This window comes from Thunnus maccoyii, chromosome 14 (assembly GCF_910596095.1).
Source record: "Thunnus maccoyii chromosome 14, fThuMac1.1, whole genome shotgun sequence".
Taxonomy (NCBI): Eukaryota; Metazoa; Chordata; class Actinopteri; order Scombriformes; family Scombridae; genus Thunnus; species Thunnus maccoyii.
The window spans coordinates 24,024,829-24,042,368 of NC_056546.1; the positions used below are offsets into that span (position 1 = coordinate 24,024,829).

At 38.6% G+C, this 17,540-nt stretch overlaps 1 protein-coding gene across 5 annotated transcripts in view; it reads left to right on the plus strand.

Annotated features, from left to right (window-relative positions):
• LOC121911611 (rab11 family-interacting protein 2) overlaps positions 1-17,540 on the plus strand; it is a 108,922-nt gene that overhangs the window by 43,832 nt on the left and 47,550 nt on the right. For 2 of the 5 annotated variants that reach the window (XR_006099905.1, XR_006099910.1), the window contains one exon: positions 17,165-17,357. The exons of 2 other annotated variants lie outside the window; for them this stretch is intronic. The gene's annotated coding sequence lies outside the window, so the exon portion shown is untranslated. Of the gene's footprint in view, positions 1-17,164; positions 17,358-17,540 lie in introns of those variants that run through there. One more of the 5 variants, XR_006099906.1, reaches the window with a different exon arrangement.

A 17,540-nucleotide genomic window follows, 5' to 3' on the forward strand; every position in this document is an offset into this window, starting at 1 on the left:
CTGCTCCTCTCTGGTGTGAAAGACTCTCAGGCCCCTTTGATTCCCCGCTGCTCTCCCAGCAGGAAGTGGTTGGTGATAATTGACACAGGATTTCCTTGTTAACCAGCGGCAGACTCTGTGGATTAAAGTGACAGAGATCTCCAGAAGAAAGTGGGGAGTAGATAAGGGGGAGGGGTGGAGGTGCAGTGGGGGGAGTGGTGGGGGCAGCAGCTATTTACCGCTCTTGAGAAATCAGGGAGGAAATAGCAATATCAGACTGGTGCGCGGTCCTGCCGCGAGATGTAGCTCCCACTTATCTTAGCCATTTCAGCTTGGCTGATCAAAGATTGGCTTTCCTTAAAATAACCTGGGCCCAAGGTTGAGTACATGCTTCCACGCCACGGGTTTTTTTGGCAAATTATCAGTCTTTTCCAATCCCCCCCTATAAAGCTGCATGGCTGTTTGTGGAGGACTAGAGAGATAATCTCATTTCATTTGTACAATTATACACTATCATGGAATAAAAGCATATTTGCAAATGACGTAATTTCCCGCTTTGTACCAACTGGGTCACAAGCCTTGACAAAAGCATTATCATGCAGACAGGAGAGGTACCCAGTCGGCTGTAGGGCAAAGATGGAGCTTTCAGAGGACATAATCCACTTTATTTATTTCTAGATTTCCTCTCTGCTTATCCAACTACTACACAGCTTACCAACAGACATTTTACAAGTGCTCATTGGAAGGTTTTAACACATCTCTTCTGGAGATAAAAGAAAAAGGAGAAACTGTACTCTTCACTTTCTGTGAGTCGCCATCAACTTGCCTTACTGTTGTATCAAACATAGTGCAACTCAACTTGCAACATGCACAGTAGGAACTCTACTTGGACTTGATAAACTTACAAGAACTATTTTACTGGAAGCAGTTTTTCATTCTCTTTTTTTATAAATTCGGCTCTATGGCTATTCTAGCCCAACATAATAAATGAAGCTGTAAGAACATGCATGCATGACATATTTACTCATGCACCTGACAGGACACTCCACTCCTTAAATGCCCAACTTGCCCAGAATGACCCAAACGTGGCGTAAAACGTTGTCTGGTCACTTTCAAGTGCTCACTGATAACTGAATGGGGTGATGGCAAGCTTCCAGCAGTAGGACTGGGTCAAAAGCAGGTCCGTCATATAAATCAAAGGAGAAATTCCATTCTCTCGTATCCCCCAGCCAATATATACATGCAGCTGTGGATTTGTGAAAGGAAGAAAAAAGGGAAGATGTTGCTTTATTATAGCAATAATACTTGAGAGAGAGATCCTAACTGAGATCATGGGTCTGATGATGACGATGAGTTTGAGTGCTTGTGTATATTATTGAAATTTATCATAGCTTTTATAAGAGGTCCCACTACACCTGTGCTGCCTAAATATAAATTTTTAAGACAATAACTACACCCCAAAAACTTTTTTGAGTAGTAAACTTAGATTTATTACTTGTCGTACGTGAATAAAATAATACTAGTCATTTTGTCAACAGTTAAACATGTTTTATGCTCAGTGGCTATAGCTCTAAACCATGGTTGGAGACCTGTAGTTCTAAGCTAATCCATACAATGAGCGATGTATGGGTAGCGACATACACCACCCTCTAGGAATTTGGGGGTGGACTTACTCTTTAAGGAAGACAAACATGAACAAATCTAAAAAGCTAAAACCCCAAGTTAGCCTGACAGCCAATGAATTAAACATGACTTGGCTTGATTTAAAGCCTCATAAATCATGGTGTAATGTCTGTCTGACCAATCAGTAGCAGTAAGTAGTTTTAAAGTCAAAGAACTAAGGCTGCAACAACACAGTTACAGCTCCAGAATGTGTATACGTTTGTATATATTATAATTAACTTTTCCATGAGATTTATTATAATGTACTCCACTTCCCTTTGTGGTTCAAAATGGGACACAGAGAAATGTGGATACAGTTTATTTTTTGAAACAAAGTATCAGCATCAACCAGCTCTGTGTAAAGGCCAGCGTTTAGCCCATTAAAGGAACAGCTTGACATCTTAGGAGACACACTTATATGCATTCTTGCCGAGAGCTAAATTAAAATATTGAAGCGTACAACAACAGTGGCTGTTTTTTTATAACATTATCTAATGGGATGGAGTATGTGCTTTATTTTCATGTGAACAAACCAGAGTGATACTGGTCAAGAAATCAAGTAGCGCTGCTTCCCTTGATGTTTTGTTGGACACTTAACATTTAACTAAACTGCAGTTAGAGCATATCTCCTGCAGGTCTTCATCTAACCACTTCACTGTGGTTACTTGTCATTATTTAAAACCGATGTACTGAATAGACCGAGGCAGCCGCAGGTAAAAAAAAAATGCCGCAGTAGCTACAGGTATTCTGAATTAAAAGCTTTCCTGTGCTTGGTCTTGCTCCCATCAGGCTCACAATATCATGGGTCATTGCATTTATTCATTCCACAGTCATAGCCTGGCATGCCATTGCACCGCTAAAGTGTGCTGCACCATGCCAGTGTAAATGAGGCATAAATCTCTTATGAGCCACTGATCAAGACTAGAGGTCAGTGTGCTTTTTGCCATCAGATGCACTCGTGTATGGCCAGAGAGGCATAAAATAGGCTGAAACATTGCTCTTATTTCCATGCTTTATGTATTGTTTTTAATTCCAACTTTAATCTTATTATTTAATATATTTTGTAGTCCTTATTTACATATTTAAAACTGCTTGTTTTAATGCTTTTTGTAAAGAGCCTTGCACTTTATACTTCAATTATTCACTCTTTTCTTTTTCTTTGTTAAGTAGTTTCCTGATTTTACAAAGATTTCTTCATTTGAGAGTGACCACATTGTAAAGATGGTGTTTTAGAAAACTAAAATGCACTTTTACAGTATAATAGTTTTTCTTACATGCAGAGCAGTAGTGATCACTATGTCATACCTGGAAAGTACAACTAAGGCACAAAAGGTATGCATTTACATGAGCCATTGCCAAAACATCTGCTTATGCTAGCCTTAGGTTACGACTCCTCTAAAAAATAATGTAAACAACAGACATGAATAACTTCACAAGAATATCTGCCCTGTAAAATATTATTCAGCTGCATTTTAACCCGAAACATTCAAGACCTCATGCAGAAATCTCCTCTAAACTGCTCTCTAGAAAGCTCCTAATCCAGAGTTGATTCTGGGATAAATATGTACATTACTGATTGGCTAAGCACAAGTCAGGTGCAAAGTCCAGAGATGAGTCACACCACCTTTGAAGTGTTTAGATGCAATATTACACAAACATGCTGCACAGAAACTTCGCATCACTGTCCACACCTTCTTATCTGTGCTCCCTCATAGGTACTGTATCTTAACCATGCTGTAAGACTTCAATATGTGAGCATTAACACGCTTCAAGGTCCTTGATTTCTCTACAGGAATTACTGTGTGGCAACCAGGAGGAGAAGCTGGAGATTTGGTCCCTTCAGTCTAAAGTAAATAGGATAGGCAGGGGAGGCAATCACATAACCAGCACATGCTCCGCTATCAAGAAAACACAGGAGTCTAGATTAAGATTTTGTCATAACCAAAATCATTGCTGTTTAATTTAATCTACAAGCAGATAAACTCTTTAACCTTTCCCATCCACTGATGCTTTTGGAATGATAAGTTCACGTTCAAGTTGAATTACGTTGTATTGAGCATGTCACCACTTTTGAAAAGTGGCCTTTGGAAACAATAAAATCTGTCCCTGTTAGCAAATGAGCCATGAGTATTGAAGTGGCACAGAGAAGTGTCAATGTGGCCTGAGTAAAGGCAGCGTGACGCTATTCAGACAGAAGATTTACCGAATGAAAAGAGAACAGACCCCTATAGCTAATCCAAATTCACTGATCCAGTAGCAGGTGGTTTAGTTTTTGATAGTGACCCTCAGTACAACTTAGTCCTCTTAGTCATCATAGTGTTCAGCTTCAAAAACTTATCACTAATAAAGTTAGGTACTTACTTTTTAGTTACTTAAAGTGTCACATGAGGATAACTGCGTGTATTTTTCATTTCATTTTTCTTTTTTTCTTTATTTTGCACTGCACTGGAGACAATTTATCAGTCACTGTGGTCAGAACTGTGATATCTTTCCTTCTTTCTTTGGATTTTCTGTTGATGACATTTGACTTTCTATTTTTGGGGCCTTTGCTCTCGTCTGTCAGTGATTGTGGCTTTAGCTGCTAATGCTGAAAACATATTTATTATTTTATTTACTCCAAACAAAACACATAAATGTATCACTTCCTGTGTACCAGAGGAAGTCACTGTTGTGTTGTATAGTTTATGGAATAATGAACGATGATCATAGATGGAAAGAACAGAAACTTACATACTCACTTTATTTGAAAAAACAACAACAAACATAACAAAACTGAAATGGTAGTTTGTTTAAAATCAAATGTATCCACATATTTGTCATTGTCTGAGACTGCGTGACAAAACAGGCAGATACGTCAAAATACATAGTTAAAAGTAATGAATAAACATCCCGCTTCTGCCATTCTAAGTCATAGTAGTATGAATGCAAATTGCTATACATTATGTTGTTGATTATTTCTATTTTACTTTAATTAAAATTATGAAAATCATGAAAGGCTTCAAGCAGTGGTCAAACACTCCCAAACAGAGATTGCAGAGTTATTTCAGCAGCAGGCGTAACTGTATGATCTAAAACTTTCTCTTTTCCTCTCTGCCACTTCACAGTCAGGAAGAGAAGGGGGTCAACTTCTCGTCTTTGTGCAACCATGCAGCCAGACGTTGTGGGCTAATCTATGAGCGTCAGTCTTAACCTCATTATTAATATAAAAAAAGCGGGCTACTTTCCATAGCCTTTGTTGCAGTGGAATATGTTTTACTGAGATACAGGAGGGAAAGCCCCAATTTCCTGCAGGGGTCGAGTATTAATGTATGAAGTGCTCCTCTGGGACGCAGGGGCTCACAGTGGAGGTTGTCAACTTTTCCTCAGGCTCATTTTGATGTGTTCCCACTTAAATTTAATTCCCTGTAAATAACATAAAACCCATATTATGCACATTGATACTAAATAGTGTAGATTCATATGTCCTTAATTGTTTGTTTGTGTATCTGTGCGTGTGAGAGTCTTGTGTGTGTTTGTCTAGTTACAAAGAGCTTTATACGCTGCTTCACTCAGAAATAGCACAATGGACTTTTCTTTACAGCCTACATTGGTTTCTGGGGGCAGATTTAATCTTTGAGTTAAACCACAATGGGTGGAGCAAAAGAACCACAGTTTTTCTGGCTAAAACCATTGCGACTGACTAAAAACATACTGAGAGCCGTAGTTATTGAAGTTATTGAAGCTGACCTTCTACTTTTAAGTAGCCGACACTTGCTTTCAAGTAAGTGACTGTCGGTGAGCTACACTGTTGGTAACTCACTTGTACTATCTCCTCAAGACCCTGAACACTATAGTACGGCTGCACGATTAATCCTTTTTAAATCACGATCTCAATTCATGCCCCTGTGCGATCTCATTTTTCCAATTCCGCCGTGTTTGCATCAGCAGGGAGATCCGTTGCGTAACACTCCCAAGTGCCCCCAATTTCTCCCTAAGCTGTATCAACAAATGACAAGACAGTGTCACACCATGTGACGCTGTACGCAGGAAGAGGGGGCAGATTTGAAAACAAATATAACGTGTGCGACATGGTGAAAGAAGCTTAGAAAACAAAAACAAAAGGAGTCAGACTTGAAGACCCTGCTGGTGAGGAGAAGGAAATACATTATTCCAACCTCACTTCAAACAGTAATGTTGTGCTCCTACATTACATTTGCCTGTGTGGATTTTTTTTGGAATTGAAAGAAGACGACGACAGTCAAAAGCACTGTGCAAACAGTCTTTTGCAGGAGTTGCAATTCCCCAGAGGAATATGACGAATTTGTACAACCACTTGAAACATCACCACAAAATACATTGTGATGAAGCCACGAAGGTTAAGAAAATTTCCACTCAACCACACAAACATCCATAATGGAAACTTTATACAGTGCATTTCCATATGTGATTGACTAACTTAGGCACAAGAACATTACAGAGGCTATCACACACCACCAAGTGAGAGATATAGCTCCAACACTGTGGAAAACAGAGGAATTTTTGAAAAAATGACACACTAGACAAGTATTTAATGCCCTCCCACAACTATTTTTCAAATGTTGAACTACCTTGACTATATACTCACTGTTGAACAGCAGTTGAGGCAGAAAGTGAGAAATGCATCATGATCAGTTTGACCAGATTTGAACCAGGTTGTATATGATGGATCCAACACTGTGAAAGTCCATAACTGGACGAGGCATCAATGTTTGTCATTATCTTTTCTTTTTTAACTATTTGGCAAACTACTATATTTGTGCTACTATATTATGACTATTATATTATAGATATTATACAACAAATTATATGACAAAATATTTTTTTCCCTACACAATGAAAGATCCAAAAATTGACTGTAGGAGCTCAAGCAACCTGAAAACAAGCTTAAACCTGAGTGAGGGTAATCAAAACAAGCTATGGTCCAGAGGATACATGAGCAGCAAACTGCTATTTCATGTATTCTCACCTCTGATCAGAACGCTCGCCGCTTGATTCCTATATGGCAGGACATTGAAGTCCTGGAGGCAATCAACAAGACACTCAGCCCACTGACAGACTTCATAGGGGGCCTCTCAGGAGAGCAGTGTGTTAGCACCTCCTTTGTGAAGCCAGTTTTCCACCTCTTCTACACATCAGTACTGGTGGTGAAGACAGATGACTCTGATCTCACGTGATCACTCAAATCAAGGATCCTGGATCACCTTCATGAAAAGTACAGTGATCCAAACACACAGGAGCTACTGGACGCAGCCACGACTATGGATGCAAGGTTCAAAATTAATTATGTTAGTGAGGACATAGAGAGCACCTTCCAGGCCAGACTCACAGATGAGATCACTTACTTTTGGATAATAACTTCATCAACAGTCATGATAGATTAGTTTACTTTTCATTGTATTTGAGTGAATAAGAGCTGAGAGTTTAGGGAGTTTCTTTAGGCAGCAAAGGGCAATGAGACATCACAGCCAGAGCAAACTTTGTCCATAGAGCTGCTTTCAAGGGAACCAGGAGTTCCCCTTCAGAGTGTTTAATATTGGTGGGAATGTAGTAACATGGCTCCACTCCTCTTTGAAGCCTCAAAAGGTTCATGAAGTAGTGTTCATGGCCAGAAATCTTTAAGCAGTCAGCTGCCTGAAAAGGACTATGTCGTTGGTTTTCATACCAAAAATGCTCCTATTTTAGTTTCCCTAATCCAGTGGCCTTGGTCTGCATTGCTATGTTACTTCATACAATGTAATGTTCTGTTTAAATTATATCATTGTATCATAATAAATGTATTTATTATACATAAATCAGGAGTGAGCCATTTTTGTTTTGCAAAGTTGATTGGTTGCCACAATTAAAAAATTGTGATTCTCATTTTATCCGAAATTGTGCAGCCCTTCACTATAGTTGATAATGACTAAAACCAGCATCACACTAAATTCACAACTCTCATTGTAAAATATATTGATTGTGTCAGTTGTAGTGTCCAATTATCATAGTTTGTATTTTTCAGAACTATTGATAATACATATCAGAGAAAATAAAATAAAAATGTGATAACTGGCAACAGTGAAGCTGTGGATCTTTGGCCTCACCCACTGAGGTTCACTCAACTCAACTAGTGAGATCACTGGTTAAGAATATTTTGTATTCTGAGCAGCCCTGTCTCGACAGATACTTGCACTGTACAACTTAATTAAAATTTTCTTTTCTTTTTTCTTATCAAATGTTATATTGCTTCTGATCATATCTAGAGAAATGTTGTAAAATCTCAGTAATTGTCAACATAACTGTGGCTGGAAACAAACTGCAAAGAAAGCAAGCAAGAAGGATTTAGGGAAATGAACAGTTAACAGTGTGACACAGAGCTGAAGATATCCTTTAGAGGACAGGGAGGAAACCAGTTGAAGGGAGGAGAAAGGCATGACCTCTCTTGGCCACACCACCTTGGCCAAAAGATTAACCAAACAGCGGCCACTGACAAACATTCAGGAAATCAGAACCACATGCTAGAAGGGAGGTGTACTGAGGTGCTTATTTGTTTTTGGTAAATTAATGGGAGCTAATTGATAATGTCATTACATCATGGGAGGGGCACGGGGAAGGGCAAGGGTAAAAATCAAGGAATGCTGCCCATCAATCCTCTTTGAATACCACAGATGCTGGACTCAGTCTACCCAGAAGATTAAGATCTGTTTAGCTAACCAGGAGCAGACCTGAGTTTAACCCACCGCTGCACCCTGTGCAGGATATGACATGGACACGGCAACACCAAGCTTCACAGAGGAGTTTAGAAAACTTAAAGTGATAATCACATATCATTTACTACAACTGGTTGCGCAAACCTCTATATGAGCTAATGATAAGATACCAGTATTGACTGCTGAAAGCATATGTGGTTATATTATCATCTTTATTAATTAATTCTAATACTAATAATTTCTAAACATTTGAGAACATTTGTTTTCCTGTGACCATTGTTGTATCTTTCAAAAGACTATTTTATATGCATAAAATAGATAGATTTAGGTTATTTTTTGATACACAAGTCAGAGAAACAAGACCACAGCAGTTTTCAGACTGACTTGAGCCCTTTGTAAAATATATACCTGGGCGTATGCTTGATGAAAAAATGCTGAAATTGTAAATAAAATGTCGCAGCAAAAATATATATATATACTTTTATAAAAGGCTAAATAATTTCCTAAAACAGCTGGGCATTGTAGTTTTTACCAAATATTCCTCAAACAGGAGTAAATAGTGCATTAGTTGATGACCATTTTCACATGCGAAGTTTGGTATGCTGGTGAGTATTCATTTTAACAAAGAAACATATCACCCAGTGGAATCAGGTGTTGCTTATTTGTGTGTTTTTAATATTTTTGGACAACAGTGCAGGTCTATAGCTGAGATAAATAAACTGTCAGGCTTTGGCTACACAGACGATACTTGTTAGGAGAATCAATTCATTATCAGTTTTGGTCTTTTTATAAGATTATTTGACAGTAACAATAATATACATACTTATTCTTTAAGTTACTCATTTGAGATAAGAACCCAGGGTCAATAAATTGGCAGATCTCTGCTCTACTAACAAAGTTAAACTGAAAGTGATGTACAGTATGTCTGTGTTAGCCTGATAAAAAATCTAGACATGAAAATAGAAACTTATGGGACCAACTGACAGATAGAATTTATTACCACAAGAGGAAAATGCTGAAAGATGCAGTATCATGTAATGTGGAAGCATGCATACAAACTCTTTCTTTAAAAGAGATATATGGAAACGTACAGCTAAAGGATAAGACATTCGACTCTTCTGCCACTAGTAAATGTCGAACATCATCAGGGTTTACAAGACATGAGAGAATATGTTATGACAGGCTACGTCTGTTATCTATGGAGAAGTTGAGATAAAAGCATGGACAAATTCTGTTATCGTTATTATTGCAAACATTTTATTTAGATCATTTCAAATCTGCAAAGCTCACAATTTAGAAGGAAAAAAAAACTCCACATAGTCAGAAATGCAACATTGGACTGGACAGAAGGTCTGTATCTGCTTACTATCAACACCACTTTCTGTAGTTCAGAGCTTCAGAGCAAGTGCAGCTGTGGAAGAGAGGACGGTGGCTCATGTGCTGCACAAGTGATTTAGGAGACAGCGCAGGGGTTTAGAGAAGGAAAACAAGTTCATTACACTTCCATACTTGCATATCTCTCCCCAAAGACCTGTCAATGAAGACAGTGGAGAAATGAGCGGGCCTCATCCTCTCCTCAAAAAGTTATTAGAAGAAGCCCTAGGGTGAACATGTCATTTACAATTCTTAAACCGGGACCCTTGACCTCAAACTCTCTGGGGTCACTACTTCATTTCAAACTGTTTGTATTACTCTGGTGCTCACCAGGCACAAGTTTCATGCTTTTCTCCCAAATAGTATAAGCCGGTTTTGTGTGTGTATCTGTGTAGGTTGCAGGGGTGGTGTGATGGCAAATGATTACAAATGTCTCCGTTCTAGCATAATTGGATCAAGCTGACTCACAGCTTATTGAACAAGATCTTGGTTGTTTCAAAGCAGATGGATTAACAATTAAATTTGTTTGGTAATTCCATGGAATACACCTTGAACAGAAAATAAGACGCATTAACTTGAATAAATTACATTCTTCCCACAGGGAATATCATTAGCAGGGAATTCCTTCTTATAGCCTCCCAAAAGACTTTGTCTTACTTTTCATCTTTTAAATGGGGGGAAAATATCTACAGTAATACTCGTCTCTTTCATGATGCCTTGCATGTCATAGTTTGTGTTTCCATAGAGCTAATCTGTTTTACAATAAATGCTCTGGAGCCATATCCTCTTGTTTTGCAAGAGCTGCTTCAGAATAAAATATCACAAAGGTCATTCAAATAGCAAAGCTTTCACAGTCACAATCAAATCTAGTTGTTTTATTATAGTGTGTATTTTGATTGAGATAACACTTGCTCATCATCTCCTTTTAATAATGATAATAATACTCTAAGGGAAGTCCTGGTGACTTAGTGCTTTAAGTTGCTGACCATGTAATCACAACGTCCCCAGTTCAAATCCAGCTGGGGACTGTTGTTGCAAGTCATCCTTCCTTTGTCTCAGCTCATTTCCTTTCAACTCTCTAGTGTCCTCTTTTTAATAAAGAAAAAAACCCTGAATAATACTGTTAATAATGTTTTGTTAATGAATGTTTTTAAAATTTTGAATGAGGACATTAAGTTTGACTAATAACATATTGATATCAGCTCAATCAATATTCTCAACAAATCTGTTGTTCACATAAAAAATAAATACATACAATTATGAAGAAACTTGAGTTGTGGCTGATTGGGTTGTAGCAGTGTCACACCACCACAACTCCACCACATATTCTCAGAAAGTCTATATTCAAATATTAAGACTCCATAGAATTTAATAATTATTTCAAATTCAACATCAGTGTGCTTATAATTCATGTAATCATAACATAAAATGTTAAATGATACTCAAAACCGCTGGGGTTTTGTCAGATGGACATTTCATTAATATTTTTATAGCCAGTTGTAAAACACGATTTGTATTATACATCACAATATTTTTTGAAGTAAAAATAATGACATATAAATTATCACAAGTTGTCAAAACAGTTTCTTTTCAAAGTTGATTCCCAGCTAATTCAGTTATAACCTACAGCTTTATCAGCTTTCCAAGTTGATAAGATGGTTCATCTTAAAAGAAAAGTCAAACTTACTCAAAAGAACATGACTGCAAAGTCTCTGTTGGGTGTGTTTATGAGGAGTGAGGTTATTAGAAATATGCGCGTGGCTTAAGCCGCTGTGCCTGTGTACGAGCAATACTTTTCACATTAAAATCAACTGGCAAGTCATTAAACTAGTGCAAAGCCTCCCAACATTGACTTGGCCTGTGAGTCACCAACTGCACAAAGATAAGACCTCACTCTATGGAGCCAAGCCTGCACTTAGCATATTAGCTTGACAGAGGAAAATAATTTGTCAAAACCTTATTTTAAAGCACTATGAATGTCATCCTGTGTTGCTGCTCTTAATTGAAATGTAGTTGGCCAAGCAAGGAAATATATGGGCACACATGGATGGTGCCGGCAGAATGTTTTATGGTGATGGTAACAACACCTGGTTGATATTAGCATCCTCCTTACTGTATACTTTACATTCCTCACGTCAGTTTTAGTTTGATTTATCCATGAGAGGTTAGACGTAGATAAAAAATAGTTTTATGTTTTAGCAAATCAAAGATTTTCTGATAACTGGAAGGAGATAAATATGTAAAACATTTTACAAATTATTTTGCTGGAAGGTCATTTTTGAGATAACTGCGTGCATTGCAATAATATTGTGATCATGATTTACAGCTAGCCTCTTGAGGTTTGTCATCTGTAAATGATTCAGGCGAAGGGACTAAGTTATTTCATGTGGCTAAGATCTTCAGAGAACTTTATTCAGAGATGCTGATTGGAAGTCTAACAGCTGCAGCAGCGGAAATAATTAACATTGTGTGTGCTCATCTCTAGTGGACTTCTCTGTCATTCCAATGGCTCAATTAAACCTGTTAATCCAAACCTTTATATATTTAATGGAAATTTTAAAATTGTTTCACTGCAGAGCTTCCATGATTTGATTTGAGCTCTATTAAAGAACAGACACAACTGATGCACATACACCCTTACATATATCATAATGTTCTTTACTAAAACTAAGGGTTGAAATTAGTTTGCTCCCAACCCCCCACCCCCACCCCCCTCCCCACCCCCCTCTTGTGAACCTTGCCACAACCCCGGGCTCCTGAACCCACTTGTACATTTTAGGCCTCGATAATAAACCAACATCTGCAGAACTTACAAGTGCTTTACCAGAGTTAATTGAGTAAATTGAAGCAAGCTGCAGAGCAGTGCTGATCTATGATCCCCTGTTGAGGGCCCAGAAGGGAGACAACAGATTTACTGCAAGGACAGTGGGCGGCCTTTTGTTCAGGCCCTGGTTCATGGGAAGTTTGAGGTCAGTCGGGATTAAAATATCTTAGGGAACAAATGGAGTAATTTGAGTGCAATATAAGGAGTGCTCTGCCAGTTTTTACCAAGGATCCAGGTGTGATTTATTTGATTTTAAGCCCCATGTCCCTTTTTCATCTTTTTTTTTTACTCATTGCCTATTATTTGGGATTTATAGATAACATGAAGATTGGCCCTTCTTAACAAGCCCTTTAGTTCTGGTTGACATAACCGAGAGAGAAGGAGTCATGCATATGAACACATACAAATACCAAAGAGGAAATATCTCTCTTTTCTCTTGGGGGCAATTCAGTTCGGCCTCATTGAAGTGGTCTTTAAGAGACTATGACATACTATTTAGATTAATGAAAAGCAAACAATGCTGAATGGAGATGCTAGTAGACTACAGACATGTGTCCAGTCTGTTCATTTTTAGCTCATTGATGAATCAAAACTGTTTTGTACTCTCATTGGCTGTGTCACCTCTCCCATATTTCCCTGTCTGTAAACAGTATATTCATAATAATTCATGTTTTTGTACATCAATCCTAATGGAGAGAAATAGCAGTAGCATTGCTGGCAAGTAGGCTCCTACAAATACCCAAATGAACCAGGAGCAATGGTAAGTGGAAAAGAGATGCGTTAAGTAAGCATGTATGTAAGATTAATTTGGAAAGGGGGCATAACAATTTGAGTTACCTGGGTCAAGAGTTTGATCCTCAGCCTGGTTTTCTCCGGAAGGAAAGATCCAGGTGGCTAAGGTGGTCCCTTTTATACGGTGATTGTGTTAAATTGAGCATTAAAGAGAAACACTCAAGTGCTCTAGTAAAATGTGAGTGAGGAGATGTGACTGACATTGATAGCACCGTAAGGACCGAGCGCGCTGATATTCACTGATGTGTACAGAAAGCCTGCAAGAAGCCTTCAATATTTATTTTGCCTCACAAGTCTTTATTGATTTGTGGTTTTTGTTAACCACTTGCTACTTTTATTTTTGACTTATTCCAGAGAAGTTCATTGGTCAGAAGCCAGTTATTAAACACCGGGAAACTATTAACATTTTGGAGAGTTTAACATTTAGCTTTGATCCTAGTTATGACATATCACATTTGAGATAATTGTAGTTGCTTGTAGTTCAATGTGGTCTATTCCTTTGAGCCTGCTTGGTTGAAAGGATGGCTAACAGAGTTTTCAGAGTGGGAGGCAGCCATGTGACTTGGAGGAAGACAAAGGCGAGAGGATTTAAATGTGGATTTGAGTCTTGAACAATGGAGTGATGGAGCAAATATGCCTTGATGGCTCAGAAGGCCTCTACCGTGTAACAAAGGAAGCTGCTACTGATTTCAGTACAGCCTGCATTTTCTTTGACGTCGCAACCACCAAAGAAGAGTGACTCAGCCACTCATAGGGAAAAGCTCACTTGTTAAGTTGTTCTTTCAGTAAGATGGATGAGATCTGAATTTTATACTTGGCCAAGTATATAATTTAGGTCTGTTTTCTGGGATCATTTGCAAACCTACTACACAGTGTTTAAGTTGTAAAAGAGTTTTTGGGAGCTTTTGTACATCAGTGACACATCTTTCTATTTAAAACCTTAGATTAAAAATAATTATTTTCCTATCACCAACAAAAAAAAAAAGATCCAGCATTTGAATTAATGTCTCAAACAAACACTCTTGAAAATGGATTTTCCCTGGTGGTAGTTATCAACGTAAGATGCTGAGGAAAAACAGAGCTGACTACAGCTTAGATAGTGTTTGTTTCAGAAGTGTGGGTTTTCCAAATTTTAAATGTTGTAAAAGTAAGTTTAACGCAAAACCCACAAACCTCATGTCAATATTTTGCTCCTGTGTGTTTAGTATGAGCAAAATGTGCCTGACACTTACAACCGTTGTTATAAAGTCCTATTCGGCAGCTGTTACACATGCTTTTGGCGTTGTTGAAAGCATTATACGCTTCTCTCATCACTGTAAGACTCACTGCTCTCCAGTGTTTTTTCTGTTACTTCACCCATTTTCGCCTGCTCGTATAAATTCTTCTGGGATTAATTGTACACTAAAAAAATCTACTAAAAGTACTAACAAGACCGAAATGCTTTAAACATAGATGAACAGCCAGGTTTTCAGATTTGAAAAGAGTTTAAAAACATTTTTAAGAGGTTCAGCATTATTTAAGCCCCTTTGATCAATGTTTTGAATGTTCCAAAACCACGCTTCATGGTTTTAATAATACACTTATACATTCCACTTTTCCCCATTTATAACTTGAACAATGTTAGCAGGACATCTGTCTAATAATGTATTATGTTCTGGACATTCAAGCATTAGTGATGTTACTGTTATTCTATTCTACTAAATGTAGACACGCTGCTGCATCATATTGCAACCTTAATTATTATTTTATGTAAAAGGACAACCTGTGTAAACACTTGACTGCATTTTTATGTGTACGCTCTCTTTTATATGACTTTGTTTATTGAAAATTTGGTTATTGAGTGTATCACTGTGATTTCAAATAAAATTGTGCATTATAACTCTCATAAAACATGGTAACCAGCAGACTTTCATTATGTTCAAGTAGCTGAAAGAAGATCTCTGCCCTTGGCAGCTTATCGGGGGTTCTGTATTTTTTCACTTGCTGCTCTGCATATCCCTCCCAAGAGAAGTTCCTCTGGTCTCTCCCCTCCGTTACCAAACTTGTCAGTACGTCACGGTGGCGAGAGCACTGATTGGCTGGGATTATTACCGGCCCCTAACACACCCACTGATAAAGTATGATAATAGATTCTTCCAAATCCAACTCTGTTTCCATGTGCGCTTTGGGTGGGAAACACATGTACAGCACTGTGCACGGTACACCTGACTGAACTTTACGCCTTGCAACTTGATTCACAAAATTAGCACTCAATCCATGCACTATGACTCAAAGATGTGTTGTTCGAGTCGCATTAAGAAGAATACAGTACTCTACCGAACACTCAACCAAAGCAGAGAAGTGGCAGGATCTATAATGATGTTCACAGTAACATTTAGTTGATGGTCATAGAACAGACTCCTCTATTTTCTCACTTTGCTGGACCCAAAGAAACTCTATCAATGATGATCACTGTGTTTACTGTGAATAAAACTATAGAATAAGCTCCTATAAATAGATAAATATATTTCTAGAAACAAATATCCACAGCTATGTAGCAGACATTCAAGATTGTTGGGCAATATTTTTTATGTATTGCTTCAAGCAGGATGCAAACCTGCATCTGTAACCCCAGCTGTCTGTAACAGGAACATCCTCAGTCTGCTGTTGTTATTGCACTGTACAAATAGCCTTAGCTGGTGGGGCAAATTGCCCTGTGGCATTTCCTTAGCGCATTCCCCAGCGAAGCATCTTCCGACTCTTGGCTGTGTCTTTAATGTGTGTAATAATGTCTCTTAAAAGTTACCAGGTCCAGGTGAGCATTCACAGGTGAGGACAGTTAGCGTCTAAGTGCCAGGGTTTGATCCATTAAAGTCATCGCTGCCTCCATTGTGGAGCACTTCATTACAACGTTTATTCAATATACGTATATTTGGCTGTTGCTTCTGAACTGCCATGTGATTTTCCAAATCATCTGAACCAGACGTTCACTTCAGTGGTTCTGATTAAAGGGTAATGTAAAACATAAACAGCTGTTTCATTTGTAGGAAATATTTCTTATATCTCCCAGGAAGTTCACAGAACTCAGATAAGAAATAGAAAGCCAATGGCTTTTATCTAATACATAATAATCAAATTACTCTAATTGCTTCTACACTCCTCCTCAGAAACACACACACATTCTCACACACAGCCCCATCTGTCTAATAAGGACATTCACAAGCAAAAAATAAAGCATATGCTTTTATCACTGAAGATGATTAAACATTTAGACCAAATCTGGCTCTATTCTCAACCCGAATTTACAACCAGATCTTTTTCATGTCCTGTGTTGAAGCACACAAGTCTCATTATCTTGCCCAAAATACAAAGGCTATATTCTCGATGCCAATAAATTTCCTCATGATTGGACGCAAAAGATAATTAGCCATGTTGTATCAATGGGCTGCCAGCCACACCATCTCTTGAAACCTTTCACGCCCAGACGAGGCCAACAATTGGCTCCATGCCTCCCTCATTCACATACAGTAGAGTCAGTGAGCAACTGCATGAGGGTTTCACAATGGGAAGGGGAGGGAGTGACACACAGAGAGCAAAACAGGCCGAGAGAGAGAGAGCAAGGGAGGAAAGGTGGGAGGGGAAAAAGGGAGGGAGAGAGAAATAGCGGGCCAAACTCGTTTTCCGCTTGATGGGTTAGCTGCAGAGAATGCGCCTTTACTAGGTAAATGATTAAGGGGGGTGGGGGGGAACCTATGCTGCTCTGCTATTATGTACTTCAAAGGTCTCCAAAGGCAGGTTAAATGAAAAGCAAATGTGTTGCCCTGCTGCTCAAATACCTCAAATGTTTTAGCAGGTGCAAGCAATGAAGAGGTGGGCAGTGACAGCAGTGTGCTGCACCTTGCTTGGGAATCGTGGATCCTCCTGTTTGGGGAGACAGATAGTGTCCGACCAGTGAAGGGTGAGACAGGTCCAGTGTCTGCCAGCACGAGGGAGGTCGAGCTCTGCTCAGCGTTCTCAGCACTCTGACCTTCACAGGTGAAAAGGTAATTGGGTGCAAGTGATGTAGCTGAGGTGTTGGAGATTGAGATCTCTTGGTTTGCTTTACTCATTTATTGTTCAGTGTAATAATAGAAACATTATCAGAAAGTCGATGCCAGAAGAATAAACTGACGGAGGGAATATCAAAGGCCTCTTCTCATTTTAACACTATCACATATTACGAGTCT